This window comes from Zingiber officinale, chromosome 1A, assembly GCF_018446385.1.
Source record: "Zingiber officinale cultivar Zhangliang chromosome 1A, Zo_v1.1, whole genome shotgun sequence".
NCBI lineage: Eukaryota > Viridiplantae > Streptophyta > Magnoliopsida > Zingiberales > Zingiberaceae > Zingiber > Zingiber officinale.
In genome coordinates, this window is record NC_055987.1 from 8,937,938 (window position 1) to 8,948,825 (window position 10,888).

Sequence of the window (10,888 nt, forward strand, 5' to 3'; positions counted from 1 at the left end):
GTCGAACGTAAGCCTCACAACTCCAAATCCTCATAAAAGACACCTGGGCATCTCTCCCAGTCCATATCCTATATGGTGTCTTTATCACAGCCTTGGATGGAACACGATTGAGTATGAAGACTGCCGTGTCCAGAGCATAGCCCCAAAGAGATATAGGAAGATCTGTGTGACTCATCATAGACCGTACCATATCTAATAGGGTACGATTCCTCCTTTCGGATACACCATTCCACTGTGGTGTTCCAGGAGGAGTGAGTTAGGATAGAATCTCACACTCAGCTAGATAGTCACGAAACTCATTGCTAAGGTATTCACCACCTCGATCTGATCGAAGTATCTTAATACTCTTGCCAAGCTGGTTTTGTACTTCATTCTTGAATTCTTTGAACTTTTCAAAGAATTCTGACTTATGTGTCATCAAATACACATAACCATATCTACTGAAGTCATTACACTACAACAAAAATGTTAAACAACAACACCACAAAGACAACGATTTTAGAAGAAACTATTGTAAATTTGGTAAAAGACAACGGTTTTAGATAAAACCGTTGTCTTTGAGCTCCCATAAAATACAAAAGACAACGGTTTTGTGAAAATCGTTGTCGTTGAGCAATATTTTTTTAAATCAACAACGCATTTTACAACGGTTATCTAAAACCGTTGTCTTTAAGCACTTTTTTAGGCGATACGACAACAGTTTTGTAAACCGTTGTCTTTTACTTTATTCTTTCGGTGTTTTTCCCTCTCTGTGAAAAATTTTTGGCGCCGTGTTTTCCGCCTTAGCCTTCCTGAACCCTTCTTATCCGTTTTTATTTCCCTCTCTCCATACGATCTCTTCACGCTCCTGCTGCCGAAAACCTAAGCATCTTCATTCAACCCCTCTCCGGCGAACCCCTCTCCACAAATTTTTAAGTGGAGAGGAGGTGGAGGAAGGTGATGAGTTTGTTCACCGGAACATGCGCCAATGACGAGAACTCGCCGAACCTTGTTTGCTAGCTTGACTGCGTCTAGGGCATGGTCGATGCTCTCTCTTTTGTCCGGTGGAAATGTCATCAGGTTAATGTCTCCCTTCACCTCTTTCCTCTGCTTACTCATTAGGGTTTCATCTTACCTGCTTCTTGATGAGGATGTTGTCGTTGAGATCTCCGAACATGAACTCGTCATCATTGTGGAGGAGTTTGGGTGAGGGGGATGAAGAGGGGACGAACCGAAGCCAATCCCCAAGGGGAAAACCAAATCTCCGGAGCAAATCTTCCCGGTCATCTCGCCGTCGAGTGCATTCTTGATTTGTTCGCCCCCCAGTTTTCAGGGCTGCGTTAGTTGAGCACCGTACGGCAGATCGAGATATGGATTTCCTGGGCGACGCGGATGCGGGCCTCCTTCGGAGCTTTCTTCCTTTGGCTCGTCACTTTGGTCTACTTCACTCAGGTTCCCTTCCTTTGGCTCTTATTTCCGACCTTGTAGAGTAGGGCTTCTTTGTCGATTCATTCTTGTACCTGCCTTTTTGGTAGTTTTCATTGATCTTGTTTCTCTATAAAAGACGTAATTTCGATTGTCATTTTTATATACTTTGGCAGGGTTTCAGATCCTTTGTGTGGACTGCAATTTCTTACCAGATGAAAGACATACTGAAGTTATCGCCGTCTTCATCACAGTTTCTAGTTTCTGTTGCTCATTCTCCATGGAGTATCAAACCAATTTATGGGTAACCACTTAACCGTCTTGTGTTTGGTCCACTTAACCGTCTTGTGTTTGGTGGTTCGATGGATCTTATTGCCTGCTGCTTGCGTTGTGATTAGTACTTCAACACTTACAGACAAATGATTTGCATTTTATGTTAGCAATCACAATATGTAGCCAATTTATCTTATAAAATTGTTTTAGTAATCTGTACGCAATTCTAATTCATGACTCTTTTGTTGTTGATGTGCATGTTATCATGAGCTTGCTAACGGTTAAATTATACTAACTCGACGTGTTTATTTCTTTTGGAACACTAAACTTTAAATGACTTGGTCTTTGTATATTTTCTCATAATAGATACACATAGCTGGACTCACAAGAACATTTGGGCATTATGTGTGAGATCATACTGTTTCTGATATTGATGCATGAAGGTGCATAACTTGTTGAGCAACACAAGGCAAATATGTCAGTATAAATTTCTTAAAACATAATATTTCATATCAAATTGTTTCCATATTTGTGATGCTGCTAAATGCATTTCTATTACTTACATTTGCATTGCTCGTATGAATTAGCTTATCCACCCAAATCAAAGAATAAAGGAAAACAAATGTCAAACACGAATATTGTTCTCATGGTGATAATTATTTTTTCTTGTTGAACTCACACAGGATATTACTCTTGGTGTTTCCCTTGGTTCAGCAACCCAGATCTCCATGTTTGTTGTAAGGATTTAATTTGATGTAGCTTTGAAATGAAATGTTGTGTATATGTTAAAGAATAGCTTACAATGTACTAATTTGCCCTTTTAAGGTTCCATTATGTGTTATGGTGGCTTGGATAACGGGAATCAAGATGGATCTTGATCTTAATCTGTTAGAAACTGGCTCATTGATCATGGCAATACTAGTAATAGCATTCACGTTACAGGTAACTCATTGGGGTATGCTTGTTAGTTACACTAACTTCTGTTGTTGTTTTTCAGTTATTTTGAAATGCTAGGATTCAACCAAAATTCTTCCTGCAAGACTCAACTAATGGTACTTTTACAGGATGGAACTTCACATTACTTAAAGGGGCTTGTTCCCTTGCTGTGCTACTTGGCAATTAGTGCATGCTTCTTTGTTTTCAAATCCCCACTTGAGTAAGTCTCAAAAAAATTAAGTCTCCTCCTTAAGTGCATCTTTTTCATCATTATGGTTCAAATTTATGAACTTTGATATAAATTTAACTGACGAATACATGAAGGCATCAGCCAACAAGTTCCATAACCAGAACAACTGTAGTGATTGTGGCTTAGCTAATAGCTAGTAAAAAATGGTAAAATATTCTTCATAATTACCCATTAATTTCCTACTTGTTGGCTTTACACTTGAATTCAGCACGTACTTGCTTGCAGAGTAGGAGCTGGCGAATTGCTGCTTCAACCAAACCATATTCCCCTGAACAAATTGAGTCTTACAATAACTTTTTTACATATACTTTTAATTTGAGTTTTGCTTAGTTGCTTTCGTTTACCTCATGACAGGTGATGCTGAGACGATTTTGTCCTCGTAAGACTACTCTATTGTTTGTTATACGAGATAAAACAAGGGTGAATATTTTCATATGTGCATTTTTCAGCTTCCGTATTGGAGACTCCTAATCTAATGAAAATGAGTATTCATGTGCATTTTTAAAACAATGATTTTTAAAAACGAAAGCAACATATGGTATAGGTCACGAATATTTTCACTTGTGATGAGTTGAAATGATATCAGCTGGTTCTAACAGTTATACTGATCCATAAAATTGGTATAGTTAGCACAATTTGGTTTATGCCAATGTTAGTTCAGATCTTATTATAGGTTTGTAAAGGTTATATGAAAATGATTCACATGGTATAGGCCATCAACTAGCTGGTAAAATCAGTCTTGTTCAAAGTTTTGGACCATGGTCACTCTGGCTTGTTATGCCCAAAGAGAGTAGCACAAACAACACCACTAAATTAGAAGTTGAAGCTTAACTAAATATACCAAACTTGATTTCCTCTTGTTAGAGTCAAGTTTATTATGTTCTAGTGTATAATTTTGCTCATACTACTATGACTTTAGTTTTGCTGATAGTTTCATGCTATGTGATGGTCTTATTTCAGTCACAATTGAATGAGACTATTTTAAGAGAGGATTATGGAGAAGCTGCAAAGCTGAAGTTGGCCATAACTGGTGCTACAAAAAGGATATTGTTGGAGCAACATTGACTATTATGAATGTATGAAACTTGTCTTATACACTTATTGTATTTAATTTATATTCTAAGCACTCTTGTTGCCACAGAGAGCTATAGAGGAAGAGCGATACATCGATGCAACTTTCATTCGTGATCATGTTGGGGCAGGACTGGTCAGTTTATTGGAATTAACTTGTTGCCAATTCTTACATCATCTCCATTAAGCTATGCTTGTCCCAATTTTTTGGTTTCAGCTACATGAAGCTATTCACTCCATTGAGCTTTATTCATTTTGCTATATGCAAGCCTATAACAGTGGTTGCCAATTCTTATATATTGATTGAAAAAAATTCTTCAAATGTTGAACGCATACAGAAACTTAAAGCAATGTTCAGAAAGGGTGCATGCGACTTAAATACTGATGAAAAAGGTAGTTGCTAAGTATACTGCTTTGTGGTTTTTATGCAAACTGCACATCCTCAAGCTTTGAGATCTTACTAGAGTGTTGCTGCTGTAATGTTGAGACATAAGGTACATGACTTCCTCTATGATTCCTTCTTTCTGTTGCTGCTATTAGCTATTCGATCTAGCTGCTTTCACATAATACATGGTTTAAGATATAATGTCAAGTTTATATATTCATCAACTTTTTTCATGCTCACTTGCTTGACTACTCATGAAAATGTGAAGCGGCAACGTTTCTCGTGCTTATTTGGCCATTCTTTTACTTAAACATTTCAGAAGGTCCAGATTTATGTACGTACTTCACAATTTGGTTTCTACTGTACAAAAGATGCAAAGCTGCAAGAAGTTTATAATTATTTATACATGTTGATAAGTTTTCTACTTTTGGAGCTTGTTTGTTTCAATTATCAATTTAGTTTGTAGTGGTTTATTAGATTTATTCGTTTCAATTATCAGTTTGCAATGATTATCAATTTATACATGCATGTTTATACTTTTTTCTATGGCTTTAACTATATTTTATTTTCAGAAAAGGGAGAAAGCTGGGTTTGCAAGCTAAGCCTATGAAGTTCTGTATGCAGAAAACGGACCAGTACGTGAAGATTGTTGTGGTCTGATAAACTTAATTTTATGGTCTTATCTTTTGTGGTTATGGTCTGATAAACTACTTGTGGTCATGTTTGGATAGCTTGTAGTAATTGTAGAAGTTTATAAATTTAAATGAATGTACATATATGTTGTACCAGTTTTTGATTGAGACAAGATGTATAAAAGACAACTGAATGTATATATGTTGAAAACAGTTTTTGTGAATGTATATATGTTGTACCAGTTTGTGTGCAAAAGAATTATAATGTTTTATCTATTCGCGATGCATTTTCTAATCAACATAGACAACGATTTTTTAACCGTTGTGAAAAGTATTCAAAGACAATGATTTTAAACTAAATTTTGAAGAAAGACAACAGTGTATTTGTTGTCAAAAGCATATCTGCGATCAAATTTTTGCAAAACTGGCAATTACAACGGTTTTATACTGTTGCAGAACTGTTGTCTTTGGTATTAAAAGACAACACTTTAAATCCGTTGCATGACTGTTGTCTAATGTGGTCAAAGACAACGGTTTTAAACCGTTATCTTTTACCGCACATTTAACAACAGTGTCAGTTACAACGGGTTTAAAGGGCTTATGACAACGGTTTTTAACCGTTGTCTTTTAATGTTTTTGTTGTAGTGTTAGTAAATGTAATGAAGTACCTATAACCACCTCTAGCAGCGATATTGAAAGGTCCACATACATCACTATATATAAGTCCTAACAAGTCAGTCGCTCTCTCGCTGTGTCCACTAAAGGGAGTCTTGGTCATCTTGCCCAGTAGGCATGACTCACATGTCTCATACGATTCAAAATCAAATGAGTCCAGCAAACCATCTTTATGGAGTTGGGATAAGCGTTTGTCATTTATATGACCTAAGTGGCAGTGATAGAGATAGGTTTGGTTCATTTCGTTTGATTTGAACCTTTTGGTATTTATGTTATAGATGGGGTTCTCTAAGTCTAGAATATAGAGTTCGTTAATCAGAGGTGCACTACAATAGAACATATCATTTAAATAAACTAAACAACATTTGTTCTTTATTATAAATGAAAAACCTTTCTTGTCCAAACAAGAAACTGAAATTATGTTCTTAGTAAGAGCAGACATATAACAACATTCATCTAGTTCTAGTACAAGCCCAGAGGGCAGAGATAGATAGTAAGTCCCTATAGAAACAGTAGCAACCCATGCTCCATTGCCTACTCGTAGGTCCACCTCGCCCTTCGTCAATGCCCTGCTATTTCTCAACGCCTGCACATTAGTACAAATGTGAGAAGCACATCCGGTATCTAATACCCATGATGAAGAAATAGAGAGATTAACTTCTATAACATATATACCTGAAGTAGAAGTCTCACTTCTCTTCTTCTTAAGATCTTCCAGGTAGACTTTGCAGTTCCTCTTCCAGTGCCCGGTCTGACTGCAGTGGAAGCAGGTAGTATCCTTAGCAACCCCTCCTTTGGGTTTCAGTGCCTTGCCTTTGCCCTTGGTTTGGGACTTTCCCTTACCTTTAGGCTTGCCCTTGTCTTTGATCTTTTGCACCATCAAAATGGAGTTGGGCTTAACCTTCTTAAGGTTGATCTCAGCAGTTCTCAACATACTCAGAAGCTCAGGCAGTGGCTTGTCAATTTCATTCATGTTGTAGTTCATGACGAATTGACTGTAGTTCTCTGGCAAGGATTGCAAGACCAAATCAGTGGCCAACTCTTGGCCAAGGGGGAATCCCAACCTCTGTAGGTTTTCTATGTACCCAATCATCTTGAGTACATATGGACTTACGGGAGTCCCGTCTTGCATCTTGCACTGAAACAGTGCCTTAGAGATCTTGAATCTCTCGTGCCTAGCTTGTCCTTGATATAGTTGACGAAGATGTTCAACCATATCATAAGCACCTATCAACTCGTGTTGCTTTTGAAGCTCAGAGTTCATGGTCGTGAGCATGAGACATGACATATCTAATGCGTCATCTTGATGCTTCTTATAAGCATCACGGTCAGCTCGCGTGGCAGTGGCAGGAGGTGCCTCGGGAATGGGCTGCTCTAGGACGTACAGTTTTCGTTCCTGTGTGAGAACAATTCTCAGGTTCCTGTACCAATCCAGGAAGTTAGCGCCATTGAGCTTGTCCTTATCGAGGACAGAACGCAGGGAGAAGGTGTTCGTGTTTGACGACATGACAATCTACAATAGAAAAGGCAGAAAATAAATAATCATATTCCACTAATCATTTAATTAGGCCTTTAACTAAATGATGTTCCCACTGAATTATAGAACTTTTGTAGAATCAAGTCATGGATGTGGTCAAACCACACCTACTAGATTCTAACCAACTAGCTATAATTCGTGCGGGACAAGATCCACATCATACTAAGCCTTGAGTTAGCTTTGGCTAAATCACCCAAGACTTAATATGATCGGTAGGTAACTAATTACTAATTACATCTCTATGCAACTCTTGTTTATAGAATCAAGATCTGCATATATATTAAAACTTGAGTTAGCTTTGGCTAAATGACCCAAGAATTAATATAAACGTGATTTTGACCTATCTACCAACCATTGGAAAATGCCTATAGTTAAACCCGATCTAATTGAGTTTAACTAGTTTTACTCAATCTGATTGAGTTTGTACTCACCCATGCGTTGATAGGCGGGACCAAGATTGTCCCTCCGCACCCTACCAAGATAATATGTGTTGCCCTGCTTTGGCAGATTCAACAACAACATGTGATTGAGGTAGTGATGGGTATCACGGCATGGTAGGCATTTCGAGTTGACGCAATTTAGATCTAATCTAATCGTTGATGTGTATCATATATTCGATTTAGATCTAATCTAATCGTTAAAGCACTAATTAATTACTCTACACTAGCATGCATCACATACACACATAAGCAATTAATTAAATTTTGTTAGGTCATGACCCTACTACGATCTTCTCAAGCCAATGAGAAGATCGGACGGTCAACCTAGGGTCAATAGCTTCTCCAAGCTCCTCCCTTTGACCGCCATGTGTTACTCGCACCCTCCTCGTAACTCCTCCTCGAGTAGACCTTCCACCGCTTCAATTTTTTGTACATTACAAATTTGAAACTCGAGTTACATTCGAGTCTAAACTATTTACAATAGGAATATAAAATAAAGGAAGGCACGACGCGCAGGTCGCGATCATATACAACACGCACAAACACACAAAATGGCACACGGGTCATATTATGAATTACAACACAATTTTCCAATCTAATTAGGGTTTTGGGCCATAACCATCACAAAATTATACATAATACTAAATTATTTATTTTCCATAAATTTCTATAATTTTTACTACTATTTTTACAATTTTATGAGTTAAAATTTTCCGGCGATCCCGTTTAGCGATTTTCGGGCGCGATCGCGGGACAATACCCCTTGCGGGGTTAAAGGCAGCGCCCCTTCTCGTGAAATGAATATCACGAGTGTCCTACGATGATCTTACAGCGCCTTAACCCGCTGTCCCAAAATGATTTGGGCGAAACCTTGCCGTTTCGGAAAGGTTTTCTCGGTAGTCGAAGCCTACAAGTGTCCAAACACTTGTTGCTTCGCCTATACGAGAAAAATACCTATAAAATCTATAAAAATTGTAAATATACAGAAACTTACAGATCTGAATGTTTTTCATAAAAACAAAAATGAAACTCGTACACGCTTCGCACGTGGCTCTGATACCACTGTTGGGATTTTCGAGCCGCAAAAACCACTTTTGCGTTGCGGAAACCTCGAAATCCCATGCCACCGGATCCATGCGAATATTAAAATTTTACATGTACAAGTTTTCTAATCCTAGATCTACTTTAGATCTACATGTTTAGGAGTTTATACCTTTGATACGAAGCTCTTCGCTTATCCCGCTCGTCCAAGGTTCGTCGGATCTCAAAAGTGTCAAGTGAACACCCCTCTATGTGTATCTACACGAACAAAAGGTGGAGAATAAACCTTTAGAGTGTGCTAGCACCCTTGAAGGTTTCGGCCAAGGTGGAGGAGAGGGAGAGAAGAAGAAGCAAGGAGGAAGAAGATGACTTGAATGAGTTTACACAATTGTAACTCATGGAATAAAGTGGTCGGCCACCTTAGAAAGAGGTTATATACCTTCATGGGATATCAAGAGTCACAATTCTTGATCTCCCTCATGAGGTGGCACACACATGTGGTAACCTTGATGATGTGGAACATCATCATTGGCCAACACTATGCCAACTCACAAATGAGGTGGCATTAGTCAAGTCAAACTTGACCTTCCATCTTTCCTTCTCAAGTCAAGTCAAACTTGACCTCTTCTCTCCCATGGTTGATCAAATCTAACCATTGGTTCAAGTCAATTTTAATTTAATGAATCTTATTCATTGAATTAAATTGACTCAATGAATCCAAGTCCAAATTAGACTTATTTAATACATGAACCAAATTGAGTCCAACTCAATTAGTTTAATTTGAATTACTCTTAATCCAATTTGGTTCATTACATGAACCTAATCCTTTAGGTACATCAAATGAACCTAATCTCCATCTAATTGCCCTTTGTGTGTGACCCTATAGGTTCTTGTAATGTTGGCAATGCTCCTAAACCCATTTAAAGGCATAAGTAATGAGCGGTATCTAGCAACACATCATTACTACCCAAGTTACAAGAATGTTGAGATCCAACATCACCTTGTGATTACTAATTGTGACTCTTCACAATATATGACAAGTGTCCTTCTATCCTTGACACATAGATTGATCAATGTGAGGCATAGACCGTATCATTCTCTAATCAATCTAAATCTTGAATTCCAAGTAGACTCACTATAATCAAATGAGCTCAATATCTCATATTGACTCACTTGGGCATAACCATGCACCTAGTGGTCTCACTCTATTAAGAATAACGATGTAACTCCCGTTATATAGGAGGGATAGATCCCATCTACATCACTCACATCCCTCCGCATAATTTGTTACATACCTAGTAATCGCCTTTATAGTCCACCCAGTTACGAGTGACGTTTGACGAAGCCAAAGTATGCAACTCCTTATGTAGGGAACCATGGTGACTTCAGGTCCAAGGACTAATAGTCATACTAATAGCCACATGAGAAAGTATATGACACTCATATAACGATCCATGATACTTTCTCATGACGAGTCATTCAGTATATATTCTCCAATGCATACCCATGTGTCAACTTGATATCTCTATATCCATGACTTGTGAGATCAAGTCATCGAGTTGACCTACATGCTAGTCTCGTCGCATTAACATTGTCCCTGAATGTTAATACTTGACTAGGAATGATTAAGAGTAGTGTTCCCTATATCATCTCACTATCGATTCAACCAATCGATTGATATAGGTAAGAACCTTCTACTCAAGGATGCTATTATACTTAGTTATTTGGCACCAATACAAGTAAGTATAATAACCAAAAAAATAAATGCCTTTATATAGATAGGAATATGATACAATGAGTCCATATAACAATTATCATATGATTGGCTCTAGGGCTCTAACTAACACAGGGATAGTGGTGAGAAGCTTGGCGTGATCCGCAGTAGGGATAATCGCGTCCTCAAGGAGCTGTCCTTTGGCTTTCAAATGGTTGACCATCGCAGTAATGGCCAACTCAAACGTGCTGACGAGCCGCGTACAGGTTTTGGTAACAAAACCTTCCGAGCGGATATAGTTTTGCCTTATGGTAGCGAAACGACTCGACTCGGCACCTTGATATTCTTTCATAGCCAAGCTAGAGGCATCTAGGTTGTCTTGCAAAGTATTCAGATCCTCCCGAAGAGCTGTCGCCTCTACAGAGCGGCCTTTACGCTCGGCATCAAGTAGCTCGGTCAACTCCTTGACTTTTAGCTCCAGACCCCGAGCCTCTACATTTTTCGCATCCAGGTCGGCAACGACCCTATTT

The 10,888-nt window shown here is 38.3% G+C and overlaps 1 long non-coding RNA gene across 1 annotated transcript; it reads left to right on the top strand.

Moving 5' to 3' along the window:
- Nucleotides 1-1,637: 1,637 nt before the first annotated feature.
- Nucleotides 1,638-2,853, top strand: LOC121999623. Its single transcript, XR_006116803.1, has 5 exons — nucleotides 1,638-1,708; nucleotides 2,044-2,154; nucleotides 2,361-2,414; nucleotides 2,503-2,619; nucleotides 2,742-2,853. It is a non-coding gene; the product is annotated as an uncharacterized LOC121999623 (long non-coding RNA).
- The last annotated feature ends 8,035 nt before the right edge of the window (nucleotides 2,854-10,888 follow it).